This window comes from Phascolarctos cinereus, unplaced genomic scaffold (assembly GCF_003287225.1).
Source record: "Phascolarctos cinereus isolate Bilbo 61053 unplaced genomic scaffold, phaCin_HiC Scaffold_4;HRSCAF=312, whole genome shotgun sequence".
NCBI lineage: Eukaryota > Metazoa > Chordata > Mammalia > Diprotodontia > Phascolarctidae > Phascolarctos > Phascolarctos cinereus.
The window spans coordinates 553,560-569,782 of NW_027555847.1; the positions used below are offsets into that span (position 1 = coordinate 553,560).

A 16,223-nucleotide genomic window follows, 5' to 3' on the forward strand; every position below is an offset into this window, starting at 1 on the left:
GACCATACAAGTCTTTCTAGGTTTTTCTGAAGTCTGCCTGTTCATCATTTCTTATAGTACAATCAATAGTATTCCATTGCATTCACATACCACAGCTTGTTCAGCCAGTCCCCCATTGATGGGCATCCTGTCAGTTTCCAATTCTTTGCCTCCACAAAAAGAACTGCTATAGATATTTTTGTACATGTGGGTCCTTTTCCAGTTTTTATGATCTCTTTTCCGTACAGACCTAGAAGTGCTACTGCTGGGTCAAAGGGTATGCATGTTTTTATAGCCCTTTGGGCATGATTCCAATTGCTTTCCGAAATGGTTGGATTATGGGGCAGCTAGATGGTGCAGTAAATACAGTACTGGCCCTGGCGTTAGGAGGACCTGAGTTCAAATCTGGCCTCAACATATGATACTCACTAGCTGTGTGACCCTGGCAAGTCACTTAACCCCAATTGCTTAGCAAAAAAAAAATTGTGGACAAAATGGTTAGATCAGTTCACGACTCCACCAACAATGCATTAGTGTTCCAATTTTCCCACATCTTCTCCAACATTTACCATTTTCCTGCCCAACATAGTTTTTATGGACACAACATAGTAATGTCACTTTGGTCCCCTCAAAAACAAGGATGAACAACAGCCGCAGGGCTGCCCAGGGGACCCCGGCTCAATTCTCTGCTGCGGCTGCAGCACATCAGCGCCCATGGAGGAGTGGGGGGGGGGAATCTCCTCTTCCCCTCCCCCGCCCCCAGCTCTTGGTGAGTTCTTGGGAGGTTGGTCCCTTTGACTGACTAAATGACCTCCCCATCCCCTCAATGCCAGGGCCTCCCCCCTCAGATGACTTCCAGTTTATCCCATCTCTAGTATGCACATAGCTGTGTGAAGGTTGTCTCCCATTAGACTGTGAGCTTCCTCCTTGAGGGCAGGGACTGATTTTGTGTCCTTCTGTTGTATCCCTAGTGCTTAGCACATAGTAGGTCCTTCAGAATTCGCACTGACTCTCAGTTGCCCCCCCACCCAGGCTGGCAGAGAGGGCAGGTGGAGGGGGACCTAAGTCCTGAGCCTCATGTGCCACTGTGAAAGCTCCTCTTCACATCTCATGGTGTCTGGATCCAAGATCCCGCCAGGCAGCAGAGCCCCCATGTCCACACGGCTCAGAGGATGGGGTACCCAGTGAGAATCCTGCCCAGCTTCTAGCCACTCCCGGGGATTCTGAAGTGTCTGAGACTGAGACTCTGTCCCAGGGCTGCGTTTGTCCTCAACTTGACTAAGTCTCTGTTGTTGACAGGTGCGAAGCTCTCTCCGCTCCACCCACAGACCGGTGCAGGGAGGAACCTCAGAGGTATCTAGGCTGACCCGCCTCTGCCTCAGCATTCCCACTCTTTGTCTCCTACACACAGGAGTGCAGCCTCTGAGGAGAGCCCTCCACTGATGGGGAGCTCACTTCCTCCACCTTGGGTGAGTACAAAACTCTCAGCTTCTCCTAGGCTTCCATGCGCCATGAGATCTTTACCGTTCAAAGAGAACTGGAATTAATTCTCTGCTTCAGCTGTTGAGAGGTTCCTTCTCCTATCGCCTTGCCCAACAACCACAAGGCAGGCCTTCCTCTCCCCAAGGGATGCCCAGGTGGCATCCCTGGCTGTCTTGTTAATGGGGTGAGTGTGGTCAGAGAGCCCAGCAACAGGTTCCCACAGAAGAACACGGACCACCTAGACCGAGTTTACAAGCCATGAAAAAGTAAACGCCAAGTCTCTAGCAGGTCCTTTGAAGATGTAGTGAGCTCTAACAACAGGGCTGTCACGGAGGGCTTCCTGTGGGAGGGGGGTATTGGAGCTGGCTTTGGAGAAAGCCCACATGCTATGACATGGAAGCAAGAAAAGAATGTGCTCCAGGCTTGGAGAATAAATAACCTGGACAAAGGTATGTAGGCAGGAGATGAACAATCACATGAGGGGTTAGAGGAGGATGCACGAAGGGGAGGGGACAAGACCCCAAAAGGGCCAGATTGAGCAGACAGGCCTTGAATGGCAGACTGAGGAATCAGAATTTTATCCTCAGCTGGGGCTTCAAGGCCCTCCTAGATCTGACCCTTGCCTACCTTTCTTGTCTTATTATGTCTGACTCCTCCTTACATACCAGATTTCAGCTAAGCTGAATTGCCAGTTGCACCCTCCCTTCAGGACCCCCCTCCCTCTGCTCTCTCCCCCCTCCCCCATAGGTCTCCCTCTTTCACTCTCCCCCATAGGTTTCCCCCTCCCCCATGTCTCTCCCCTCCCCCATAGGTCTCCTCTCTCCCCTCTCCCCCATAGGTCTCCACCTTTCCCCCTCCCCCATAGGTCTCCCCCTTTCACTCTCCCCCATAAGTCTCCCCCCTCTCGTCTCTCCCATAGGAGGGGCCTTGAGCCAGGCCACAAACAGGGAGTGGGGTCTTCCACCCAGTCCTCTCTGGCCAAATGCTAGTGGTTCATGGAAGGGCACAGGGTGTCTGCAGCTTTGTCTTGCATACTCAAGAGTCAGGGAGGCAGGTCCTCTGGGGGGACGCTGCAGCTGGTAGAGAAAGAGGTGGTAGGGAAACCCATCCTCCTAGGACTTTCTCTTCTTAACTGGGGGGAAAACAAGTATTTCCAGCTGCTGGGGTTGAGGCTGTACCAGCCAACGCCGATTTTCCCTTTTCCTTGTTGTGAATACCAGGAAAGCCGGGCTCTAGAAATCAGTGCACCCCTGACCCTCCGACCTTGGGGAGTCCTGGCCTGCTCTCCAGGCTCTGAGCCCCGGGGCATCTTAGGGCCCCTCTGTCCTTCCTTGGCCCATCCCTTGGGGCTCCCCAGCTCCTTCAAGAGGCCCGCTTCAATGCCAGGACATCAGGGAGGACGGCAGCTCCTCGCCATTCCTGCAGGGACTCTGGCCAGCCTGCCTCGCCTTGTACCTTCCGCCTCCTCCACCCTGCTCCCGTGGTGCGGGGAACCACATTTCCTCACTTCCCTTTTCCCCTGGACCCTGAGCCTTGGGGACAGAACATTTGCATCTATTTTTGTCTCCAGGACTGGGAGGAAAGAGTGAATGGTCGGGGGCTCTGGGAGGAAAAAGGAACCGCTTACAGAAACCTCAAACAGGAGGGCTTGTGTCCCTAAAGCATGCCTCAGAATTAGAGTCCCTCGGAGGTGGATGGAACCTCTGGGCCCTAGGCCCCCACCCCAGGTGACATTCTTCATGGGGAAGTGCTTCCACTCACAGAAGCATCCCTGCTCTGCTCAGGGACTCTCCCAGCCCTCTCCTGGTTTGGTGGGGTGTCAGGGGGATGGAGCAAGAGGAGCTATCTGCCACCCTTCCTCCACCCAGGCCTGCAAGCCATGTAAGGACAGAGACCATGTCTCAACTCAGTGTGATCTCTGCCCCAGCCCTACCCTACATGTGTCTAGAGCCTTCTGAGGACATCCTAGCATCACTGAATCTCAGCTCTCCTTTCAATCAGAGGGGACCTCAGAAGCCTTGGAATCTGGCCCCTCCACAATATCGCTGACAAGCAGTCACATAACCTCTGAAGACCTCCAGCTATGGGCACCTCCCCACCTTGGCAGGCAGCCCACTCGCCTGCAGAACACCTGTCACCATTAGGATGTTTTTCTTTGTCCAGACTAAATCTGAGAGCCTAATCCCTCTTCCAGCCCTCCAGGGCCCTCCCTAAGCTTTGTCTTCTTCAGGGCAAACATCCCCACATGGAGCCTCACATGATCTCAAGTGTCTCACCTATTACCATCCTTCCCACACGTGACTCCTAGAATTGAACAAGAAGCCAGATGCAGGGCAGAGGCCAGTGGGACCAGCCAGTCCCTCCTTCCTAGAAACTCACCCTGCCCCCAGTGCAGCCCAAGATGACAGCCTTCTTTGGTGGCCACACCACACTGGGGACTTTAACAAAGCTTACTGTCCTCTAAGACCCCTTGATCTTCTTCACAAAGCTGTTGTGAAGGAGGAAACCACCCCTAAGAAACATGCAACAGAATGTTATGACTGTACAGCTTCTGAGAACACTGACCGGTGACCATCACTGAGGCCACATGATACTACCCAGCGTCCCTCTGAAGTTGGTGTTCAGGGCAGCAGCCAAGGCAACTCTTCCATATATGGAGACAGGCTTTTCACCTACTTCTTCATTCAATCGGCCACTTTTCATTCAATACCCCTCCTTTCATGAGGTCCCAGCCCTGCCCTCTCTCCTCCAAGCTGGCCCACTTCTCTCGGGTGACTAAAAGTTTCTGCACATGATCTTGTTCTTTCCTTTTGCTTCTGAATCTGACCCTGAACAGAAGTGAACTCAGACATCCCTGCTGCAAAGGGGCTCCCTCCCTCCCTTACACAGAACTTCTCTCAGAGTGATTTTGTGTCTTTCTATAGGACAGAGCTGGGGAAGGGGCTGAGGAAGGTGAACATATTGACACATACACATCCCCTCCTCCCCATGCTAAGGGTACCCCTGGCACCGTGCCAAGCACTGGGGATGCAAAGAAAGGCAAAAACAGGGGTCCTGCCCTCAAGGAGCTTATAGTCTAATAAGGGGAAACACGTAAATAACTGTATACAAACAAGCGGAGAAATAGATGGAGGCAATCTGAAGGGGGAGGGAGCTGGGGAAGGCTTCCTGCAGGAAGTGGGATTTTAGTTGGGACCTAAAGGAAGCCAGGAGGCGGAGGGACAGCCAGAGAGAAAGCTCAAGCCCAGAGACTGAAGGTCTTGTTCGTGCAACAGCCCAGTGGCCAGGACCCTGGAGGGGGGAGTGTGTGATGGGGAGTGAGGGGTAAGAAGACTGGCAAGGTGTGGGTGAGGGGGAGGTTCTGAAGGGCTCTGAATGCCAAGGAGAGTGTTTGGTATTGTATCCTGGAGGAGAGAGCGGGCCATTGGCGTGTATTACGAAAGAGAGAGACCGAGTCAGACCGGGTCAGACGTATGCTTTAGGAAAATCACCTTGGTAGCTGAGTGGGGGATGGACTCAGCAGAGAGACCAGAGGCAGGCAGACCCCACTCCCCAGCTGCTATTGCCAGAGTCCAGGTGGGAGGTGCTGAGGGTCTGCACCAGGGTGGGGGCAGGGTCAGAGGAGAGAAGGAGGCGTGTCTAGGGTAGAAATGAAGAATTTGGGTTGGGGGCCGGGGATGACACCAAGGCTGGGAACCCCGCCCCCAGACACCTCCACTCCAGGAGAGCCAGCCCTTACTAAAAAGGCTGAGAAAAAAAGCCGCTTCAGCAAAATGCAGCAAGGGAACACGGTGCTCCACACTTGCAGCGCCCCTCCTCCCCTTCCAGCCTTTCAGCATCAGTCTCCAGGGTCTCGGGGCGTCTCTCCGTTGACCTCGTCTCGGTCTCTGTGTCCATTAGGTTCCTGGCTCTGCCGGCTCCCCTCGTTCCCGTCGTTCTCTCGTCACTCCTCCGGGGCCCCATCACATTCGTTACTTCGGTCAGCTCAGTCTTCAACGAACCCTGGTCCTCATTCCATGGGAAGGCGTGGAGTCCTTCATTGGGGACCACGCCTACCTGAGGGATCTTGGTCGAAGGGCACCCATTTTGGTCGCTTTCAAGAGTGAACCTCCCAATCCCCGGGACCACGGTGGGCGTGCAGGCGACGTATGGGGGGCCTCCCCCCTTTCCCGGGGTGAGAAATGCCTATTTTTTCCTCTTTCCCGGCCTCTGTCTTGGAGTCCAGGCAGATCGGCTTCCCTTGAAGTCTCTCTGGGCCATTTCCTATGGTTATGGAGTATTCGCCTTCTTGGGGGGAATGTTTGCTCCCTCTCATTTGACCTTTCATCCACCAGAGGATGGAAGAGCAAACCTTGACCTGAAGGACTTCCTCTGCCCAACGCACCCAAGCCTGTGCTGCCCACCCCAAATCAGAAGATTGCCACTTCTGTGGTCCCATCATGTGGTGACCGGCTTAGCCAGGATGGGGGGAGATACACCTGCAGGCTCCTCTTCTCTGGGTTGGGTCACAGCTGCCCTCCTCCTTAATAGGTCTTCTTCCCCTGATGGGGTCTGGAGGCCCCTGAGGCCTGTGTCATTGATTGGGAGGCCATTTCCCTTCTGTCCTCAATAGCTTCTCTGTTGGTTTATCTGCTGGTATTCAAGGTTTTTTCCTCTTGAGATCTCTGGTGATTTCTATCTTTTCCCCTTACATTCCCCTGTGGCTAACCTGACTCCTTTAATGGTGGTTTCACTTGCAGCTGGCCCCCAAAGCTATCTCAGCTACCTCATTTCACTGGCCTGTCTCTGCTTCAAGTGACATGGGGGGGGAGATAGAAGTGACCCCAGCTGGATGCCACTCCCCTGTGCTTCAGGCCCGGTGGATACACACACACACACACACACACACACACAGAGCCTGGTGTCCTGTTCTAGCTCCCTCTGTTGCTCAGTTCTCAAGCAATGCCTGCTCCTGGGCTGGCCCAACCAGAGCCAACTTCTATAGTACCAGGTGGGCTTGGGAGGGGAGGCAGAGCCAAGTTCTGTGGCAAGCCCAAGAATGAGCTCTTTCAGCCCTTGGAGAGCATAGTAGGTGGAGGAGGAGGCAGGGCTGTTAGCTCCTTAGGGCTCAGGAATGTGCTTTCTCGGCTGTTAGCACCTGGGACTGTTGCCTCAGGAGGATTCTAGATGATAGCTGGAATTACTTCATCTCTTGAGAGAGATTCTTATTTTGGGGAAGTCTGAGAGATCGTAAGTGTCCTGTCTGTCATTTTTGTTGGCCCTGAGACTGGAACAGGCTGCCTTGGGAGGTGACAGGGGCCCCCCAAATTGGAAAGCAAGTTCAAGTAGAAGCCGATGACCTGGGGCCAAGATGCGATGGTGAGGACTTCCTTTGTGAATGGGTTAGAGCAGAGCTGGTGCAGGTACAATGATGAGCCAAACACCCAAAGTGTGCATGCCCTTTGACCCAGCAATATCGTGGCTAGGTCCGTATCCCAGACAGATTGTAAAAACGGGAAAAGGACCCACATGTGCAAACATATTTACAGCAGCTCTTTGTGTGGTGGACATTGAGGGGGTGCCCATCCATTGGGGAATGGCTGAACAAGTTGTGGGAATATAGGAATGTAATGGAATACTATTGTGCTGTAAGAAATGATGAGCAGGTGGACTTCAAAAAAACCTGGAAAGGCTTGTATGGACTGACGCAGAGTGAAGTGAGCAGAACCAGGAGAGCATACAGGAACAGCCACATTGTGTGACGATCAACTGTGAATGAGGGTAAGCCTCCAGTGCCAGCCCCAGGCCCTCAAAGGGCACCTGGATCCAGAACTAAATTTCCTCGGACCATGTCCCGGGCAGGGGGCTATGCACGGTGGCTTTATGTTCAGTGCTTTACACACTTATTTCTGGCTGTTGTTTCTATCATTCTCTGGAGCCAGGGGGCCTGATTCAAATCTTACCTGTCACTGACCACCTTGCAATTTTGGGTAAGTCACATTCCCTCTGTAGCCTTCAGGTTCCCAATCTGTAAAATGGGTTATGGAGGTGGGAAGAGGAGACTTGCATGGCCCCCCAAATCTCTTCCAGCTCAAAAGCTATGATCCTAAAACAATCTGGCGCAGATCCCATCTAGGCCCTGGAGGCACAAGTGGGAGAAGACTCCCCTTGCTGGGTGTTCCCCATCTCCTGCCCCAGTTCCCCCAGCATCAGGTTCTGGGGAGGAGAGCCCTCCCTTTCCCTTTCCCTTTCCCTTTCCCACTCCAGGCTGGATGCTGACCCTCCATTCCCACCTGAGTCCTTACTACTTGGGCTCCCTCCCCCCTTCCCACTAGTGGGGGCCAGATTTCTCCAGCCCCTCCACCCCCCAAAACAGACATGGCCGCTCCCAGCTCTTGGATATGCAGGGAGAGCCTCCTACTAAGAGGGAGCATTCCCAGGCCTTGCCAGGTGCCCTCACTCCACCTTCCAGTCCTTGGGTCCTATCACTGCTGAGCCACCTGCCTTCTGAGAAGCCCTCCTCTATAGATTGCTGCACCCAATTAGAGAATGAGCTCCTTAAGAACAGGGATTGTGTTGCTTTTCTATTTGGGGGGTATGTCTCTTACCCTTTCTGGGACCCAGTTTCCCTCTTTGTATAGTGAGAATTTTAGACCAGATAATCTAAAAGTCCCTTCCAGCCCTAAGTCCAGTGAAGGCATGAGGCTAAGGAGATGCTCAGAGGGCATCAAACTATTAAGTGGAAGGGAGAAGTACACCATTAAATAGGAAATCTACCCCAGAAAGATGCAGAATCCTGGGGGGAAAGTCTGGCTCTGACCTTAGACCCATCATGCCTTGGTCTGAATTGCTGAAATAAATGATTTTGGAGAGCACAGGACCAAGGTGGTGTCCCCTGGAGACCTCGTAAGGTGAGATCCCCAGGCACTCCGCTGGAGTCCTCTTTGTCCCTTCCTCCCAAATCCACCAGCATCGAACCTCAGGCCACCATTTTGCATTTCCCTTGTACTTCAGTAGGGATTCCACTGCAGAGCCTTCCAAATTCCTCCAAGGCAGAAAAAGATTCTAGAACTAGAGCTCTTGCCATGGACCCTCCCATTTGTTCCTCACACCCCACCTGGGAGCAGGATGTTATTATGACAGATGAGAGAACTGAGGCTGAGGGGGTTGAGTGCCTAGCCCCAGATCACACACAGAGCAGCAATGTCAGGGCAAAATTCAGATCTTCTGACTGAGCTTTAGCTCCTCCTGCAGCTCCTCCTGCCCTGCCCTGCCCTGCCACCAACTGGGCATGGGAGGGTGGGGGAACTGGGAAGAGCTTAGGAAACTGGGAGGAGGTGGTCCTTTCCACAGAAACTTGCCCTGCCTGTTGTCTCTCAGTAAATGGGGAAACCATTTTTTTTAATCGAGAGGTCAGCCCCCAGAATATTTTTCTTCAAAAATCATACTCTTGGTGACAACAGGCAGTCAGTAGAAAATGTTCTGTTATGAGGATTTTGGTCAGTGAAGAAAAGATGTTTCTTTCTGCCAGCTAAAGGAAAAACTCACATTTTCTACACCATGATTGTTTTCCACTTTCCTCAAACCTGGAGGAAATGTGTGTCTCGCCATTCTGTTCAGTGTCAATGGGTGAATGCCGCTGGACTGAGAGGTGCCCTTCAAGAGAAGCCAGTTGCCATATGATGCTGGTTAACTCCCTTCCTCTCTCTGGGCAGCCTCGGTTTCCTTTGCTTCACAATGAAAGGGTGGGGCACAATCATCTCTAAAGCCCCTTCCTTGAGGAGGCTATGCCCATGCATAATTATTTCTCCTAAACTGTGAATTTCTAAGGCCAAGAGAGCCATCATGTCTGGGCCAAAGCTGAGCCATCAGAAGTCAGTGTGGCAGAAGCCAAAGACCATTAGGGTCTCTCTGGGCCTTCTGAGGCTAGAACCCAAAGGGGACTTAATTTTTAAAAAAAACCCTCCAACTTGGGAGAGTGAGCAGAGGGGTCTTCCCTGGGCCAGGGAGGAGGTGCCTACAAGCACTCTGGGGGGGGGGGACTCAGGTACAAACTCCAAGGGTGATTCGTGAAACCCTGTGGAGGCACCCCGCCTCTAAGCCATGGAGCTGGCCCCTCAAAGTGTGCTCAGAATATCAGAAACAGGATTAAAATGCACACAACTACTTCATCAGACTGAATACAGAGCAGTGCTGGGGTTTTCTTGTTTTTTACTTTTAAAAAATGTTTAACAAGTCTCAGCAGCCAGAAAAACAAAGACATGGTTAATTTTTAAAGTGAGCATCTTACTGGGCAGCATTGGCTCTGCTCCAAGAGCGGAAAAGTGAGTAGTTTTCCCTAAGGCAGTTGCCATGGGGATGTCATAACCTGGAGAAGGGTTGGCGGGCTGGTGCTATTTGGACCTGGCCCAAAGCTGCTCTTGAGGCCCACGTGGACTCCTCAGAATTTAGGACAAGCCTTTCAAATACTGCCGTGCTGAAGGCTCTGCTGGACTGCAGAACCCTGGCTTGCTAATATGGACCAGGGATCAGCCACTGATATTCTCCTCTCTTAAGGATCCATATACCCAACTCCAGAATAGGCAAGTGCTTGTTTGACTTCCAAAAGAGAAGAGGAGATGGTGGAATTCAAGAGGTGGGGGGACAAAAAAGTCAGAGGTCCACTGTGACCCTAGGCTGCAGGGGCTAAAAGTTAGGGATTCCTTGGGCAGTCAGCACTTTCTTTAGCATTGGCTATGTTTACTGTTCCTCAGTATTCCTGAGTATTGACCAAATGTGCTGGGAATCTGGTCCTTCTCTGGGAATGAGATTTGGCAGAAGGAATGATGAAGAGTGAAAGTATTTCAAGCATGGGGAAACAGACTATGTAAAGGTACAGAGGTAAGAAATGGAGTCCTGAAGGGAAGCAAGGCTCAATAATCCTATAAATGGAGAGTAGAGACAGGTTGAAAAGGGTTTTCGATGCTAAACAAGTCAGCACGCATGTGTTGAGTGCTTAGGTGTGTTGGGTGCCATGCTAGGCTGAAGAAGCTTCTGTTTTATCCTAGAAGCCATAGGGAACCACCAGAGATTTGGAGGCAGGCAGGTGACAGGTTCAGATCTGTGCTATCATATGGTTTCCAGGAATGCACTGGAATCGGAAGGGAAGATCACCAATACCTAATCTCTAAATATGACTACATTGACTATATTCTTCAGGCAAAGCTAATTAAGAAGGAAATTAAAATCCCTTTTTGTTTTGAATGTATTTACTGTCTGCTAAAATCCTCTTCCACTGTCTCATCATGGGGTACAGGAGACTCAAAGGTCTTGAAGGCTCTGGCTGATCCTTCTAAGCTGGCAAGGGAGGAGGCCCAATAAGAAACACAATGACTGGGGACTGAGAATCCCCTAGCTGGGGGTTGAAAGCAGTGGATATTTTAACCCCAGCAATTCACATGGAAGGCCCTTCTGAGGCACAGAGGGACCTCTGTCTGGATAAATCAATGGAGGATGGGTCAAGACTTTGGGACCTGCCTGAAAGAACCACAGTGGCTGCACTCCCCACAATCTCTGTGGCTTTGACCTGGAAATTTTGGCTCTGCTGTCTGGGGACCAAGTATACAGCTGCATAGATTGTGATGAAAGAACTGCAGGCCTTGTACCAGAGGCAGAAAGCAGCTGCTTGTGAGATGTACTAAGGAAATATGTGTTCTGATTATCACCATCAGACCCCGCTGTGCACTAGAACATAACGTGATAACTGCACTGAGGGAGAATTTTATCTGATTTCTAACATTCATCCTAGAGAACTGCTGGCCAGTGACCCCTGCAGAAGATTTCTAGAATAAAGTTTCTGGTGGCGAGCCAACCAGCCCTCTCCCAACTTTATCTTGTCCCAGCCATAAAATGGGCCTTTCAGTGTCTTTAGAGGAGATTGGGAAGGAGTCGGGGAGGCTTCTAGCTCCCTATCTTCTATGTCTCCCTTTATCTTTAGGGCCACTCAACTGGATAATGGAACCTTCCTCCCCACCCCCAACACTAGATGTTCCCTTACTCTCCTCTCCCAGAGGTTGGGTAGACCAGCAGCCTCACTCTAGGTCCCAGAAACAGAAGTCAGGCTTTCCTTGTAAGAAATTCAGTCTGCCCCAATACAGATGGTGAAGGCGAAAGGGAACATGTTTGCCATTCAGTAAAGGCCCCGAGGCTACAAAGGCGAAATGGAACCATCTTTGGCTTCAAAAAACTTACATCATACTGAAAGGGATACAGCACGTACACAGATGATATGAAGCTGGAGAGAGCCAAGGCCAAGGGGAACCAGGGAAGGTCTCCTGGAGGAGGTGGCCCATGGGCCAAGCCTTGAAGGAAAGGAAGGATTCTGAGGAGGGAGCTGAGCTGCACACACATTCCAGGCATGGGGGATAGGCTTACAAAAGCATGGAAATGAGAGATCAATTTTCAGGTTCAGAAAGCAACAAGTTGGGAGAATGGCCAGAATTGGTATGCAGAAATTAAGTCTGGAATTAGGGTTGGGTTAGAGCAAAGTTAGAGTTTCTTGAGTGTGAGAGTGACCTACACTTTAGGAAGATCCCTTTGGATGCTGAGTGGAAAGGCAGACTGAAGTGGGCAAAGATTCGAGGCAGCGAGACCAACCAGGGACTGTGGTCTTCATCCAAACAGGAGACGATGAAGGCCCAAAGAAAAATGGCAGCTGAGTGAGTGGAGAGGAAGGGACCGATGTGAGGGACGTGATGGGTCTCAGCCACAGATTGGCTCTGTGGCATGTGAGTGAGACTCAAGGATAAGCTGGAGGCCGAGCCTGGGTGATGGGGCATGGTGGTGACCCATGAGAGAGGCTTGAAAGGGGAGAGGGTGGGAGGGGAGATGAAGAGTCCTCCTTGGGGGGCATTGAGCTGGAGATGACTCCAGGCCATCTGGGTGCATGAGGTTGCCGGGGACTCAGGTGGCCTCATTTGTTCCCTGGAGGCCAGCCACCATCTCAGTGACATCATTCCTGGGTCTCTGCACAGCGCACAGAGGTAGCCACATGTTTCAGTGGCTAGAGGTCTGGGCCTGGAGGCAGGAAGCCCTGAGTTCAAATCTAGCCTCCAACACTTATTGGCCGTGTTACTCTGGGCAAGTCACTTCGCCTTTGTCTGCCTCAGTTTCTTCAAATGTAAAATTGGTATTATAATAATAGCACCTAGCTCACAGGGTTGTTGTGAGGAGATAACATTTGTAAAGCACTGAGCACAGGGCCTGTCACAGAGCAGGCATTGTACAAGCTCTGGCTCCCTCTCCCCTCTCCTGGCCTGATCCAGTCACGATTGTCCCACACTGTTTGCCCAATCCCACCATCTCTTCCCACTGGGAGCGCTCACAGATGCTTCCCGGTACACAGTAGGTGCTGATTAAATGCTTATTCCTTCCTTCCTTTCCTTTCTTCTCCATTCTCACCAAAGACCTGGCCTGCTCACCCCACTCCCCTCACCATCCTTGGAGACCATGGGCAGGAGAGGAAGGGTGACTGGGAGCATGGATAAGGACGTTAGCATCAGTTTTCCTCACTCGGGGAGGACACCTCTGAGGCCCAGATACCTGCCCATGGTCACTCAGCTGGCTGACGGACCTGGATTCAGAGCCACAGTCTCCTGGGGCTCCGGGGCTGCCTGCCCACCCGCCCTGCACACCTGTGCAGGTGGAGGAGCGTGCTCAGGGGGGTCAGATCGCTGTACCTAAAGCCCAAGACGGGTCCAAGTCTCCACTCTGTCCTGTGACCGTGGACAAGCCTCACCTCCACCATCATCCCTGGGTGCACTGCCTTAGGATGTTTTGTTGAAATGGATGCAATAAAGTACTTGGAATAAGGTCCTCTGTGACATCAGCCCAGGTCTCTCCCCAGCCGGAAGGACAGAGCCAGAGACAAGGGCTGACCATCCAGGCCCCAGCCCTGCCCTCGGCTCAACCCAATCTGAACCTCCGTGCCAGTCTGCTCACCTTCCCAAATTGTCCTAGCACGCATCATGGAGCACCAGGACTCATCTGCAAGTGTTCCTTCAGCCCAAATTTGATAACTCAGACAGCTGCTCTTAGGCTCTCAGGCTAGGAAGAATATGTGTGTACTTCCAAGAAAAGGGCACTGCTGCTGTCCTTCCCTGCTCTCCCGTCCTCTCCTTCCCCATCAGTCAGCTTCAGGAGCGGGTGCTCTCCCACCCTGCCTGCATTGCTCCAAGTGGCTACAAAGGGTACCAGCCCAGTGATGGTGACCAGGGCTAGTAGGGGCCCTCCAGGCCCCGCCTCCTGCATATTGAGCTCTTCCTGAGTGGGCTCGGGACAGGCTGAGGGCCTCCCCATTCCCTTACTCAGTCATTCCTCCCACAGAACCTCAGTGAATGGCTGAGTGGAGGGGTCCAGGCTGATGCTCGAGGGTTCGGCGTGGGGGGAGCCCCAGAATCCCTGCTCCTGTCTGGAGCCGGGGAAGGACATAGGGGAGTCGAAAACCACCGTCAGCCTGGTACCACCCTCCCCACCCCCCCACGGAGGATCAGGCCGGTCCCCTCAGCATCTTTGTCCCTCCATCTGCCTGCATTGACAGGCATCCACCCCAACAGGAGAAAGGGCCATAAGGAATGCTAGGTAAGACCTCAATGATAAGCCAAAAAGAATAAAATATGTCTTCTTCCTCTCAGTTCTCCATCAACATTATTTTCTTGCAGCATCCTAATCTGACTGCATGTAAAATCTTGTACCCCTCAGTGGTAGCAAAGCTCTGGGAGGCGGTGTGGTTCAGTGACTGGGGCACCAGACTCAGAGGCAGGAGATGAGTTCCAATCCCACCTCAGACATTGGCTAGCCTTGTGACCCTGGACAAGTCCCTTAAGCTCTCTGTGCCTCAGTTTCCTGACCTGCAAAATAGAGGGAGGAGAAATTCTAAGGCCCCATCTGTCTCATTGGGGCAGCCCACTGTGTGGAGGAATGTTTACAAATGCCCTATGGAAAACCTTGTCTGAGGCCATTCTTAAATGCAAAATGCCAGCTATTAACAGCCGTTGGGAAAAAAAATGCTCCAAATCTCTAATAATTAGGGAAATTAACTTTATAACAACTGTGAACTTCCAACACACACTCACCCGATTTGTAAAGATGGCAGAAGAGAGAAATGAGAGTTGTTAGAGGGGTCAGGGGAGGACGAGCGAGCCATTACATGGTTGGAGGAGCTGTGATTTGATCTGGCCATTCTGGAAAGCAGTTTGGAATGACACCCTGAGATCATTGCACTGCACCTGCCTTGTGACTCAGTGGCTTTATTACAAGGCAGGTGCCCCCCTGAAGTCAGGGACAGCGGGAAAGAACCCGGGCGGGCAAGAATATTCAGAGCAGTCCTGTTTATTGTAGCAAAGAATCGGAACCAAGACAGGTGCCCATCCACCAGGGAAAGGCTGAACAAGGACGTGGATGGGATTGAATTTATTGCACAATAAGAAATCAGGAACACCATGGACTTGGGGAAACAAAGAAAGACCCGCATGGATTTGTGCAGAGCACACATGTATGGCAGGACCAGGAGAAGTGGCCAAAGAGTCTGACAATAAAACGTGGGAGGAAAGGGCCCTTATGCAGCAGAGCACAGAGCAGTCGTGACTTCCAAGCCCTGGGGAGCACAGACATACCCGCCTCCCAGGCTGGGCAGAGAAGAAGCACCCCGAGGCACTGAACCAGTCCTGAGTTCTCTGACGTGGCCGGGAACTGGGAGGTTTGGGCTGACTGTGGATGTTTGTCACGACAGAGGATGTCTCCCAGTTAGCAGGGGGACAGGGCATGGTTTGTGGGGGGAAAGTGTTATGGTATTTCATACATCGACCAATGGATTCTGAACGGCCACCAGCGGAGGGCAGTCACATTGATGTGCAGTGCTGGGTTTTCAATAAAACACCCCATTTGTGAGGCCTTTTGCCTCAGTCTGGGGCACTTGCTCTATCAGTGGAGAGAACACAGACGTGACCCCAGACGCCAATGCGAGCGGTGGGCGTGGTACAAGAGCTGTGGAAAGCTAGACCTTCCTTCTTTCCTTGAGTCACACGTAAGCAACAGGACACACTAAGATATGCCATGCCTCCCACACACATGCACACTCGACCCACTATACCACCTCACCACATCCATGGATATACTTCACTCAAGTAGAAGACAGAACAGGAGCCATATGCAGGCTGCAATATGTCGCCCATGAGCGCCGCCCAGGACAGTAGGCAGTGTCCTCAAGGGAGGCTCCCCGCCCCGGGCCACCTGAGCTTCCCAAGGCCCTTGGCATGTGGGTGCACCCTCCTCCGTGCTTGTGAAGGGCTTCACAGGACGGACAGGCCTAGATGGGCTGCACCATCTAGGTTATTGGTTGGAATAGTCACCTCACTGAGATATAGACCCGCTGAGATATTTCAGTACAACGGAGGAATTTCTTGTTTTGAGGTAGGGAGGTGTGGTAACTAGGCCAAGAACTGCTATTCCTCCAGCTGCAATCTGTATCAGTGGAGGGGGTGGTCACCTCAGTGGTGTGGAAGGACTGGCTCTGTCCCCGCTGTGAACTGTCCTGGGTCATGACCGCTGGTGATTCTCACCCACGTGATATGCATGTATGTATGGGCATGCAGGGGGACCAGGAAGATGTCCCCACTGGTCTCACGTGCTGAGCTCAGCCGTGGAGACCATCCTCATCGGTGGTCTGGGTCTGGGCAGAAAGGACGCTGGCTGCAGAGTGGATGGACTTTCAGACAAGCATTATTCTTTTAGCTCCTATGCAAAGT

At 52.2% G+C, this 16,223-nt stretch overlaps 1 protein-coding gene across 1 annotated transcript in view; it reads left to right on the plus strand.

Moving 5' to 3' along the window:
• The window catches only part of CALCR (calcitonin receptor), a 140,128-nt gene that overhangs the window by 52,764 nt on the left and 71,141 nt on the right, over positions 1 to 16,223 (plus strand). The window contains exon 2 of the mRNA XM_020978576.2: positions 1,279 to 1,448. The gene's annotated coding sequence lies outside the window, so the exon portion shown is untranslated. The remainder of the gene's footprint in view (positions 1 to 1,278; positions 1,449 to 16,223) is intronic.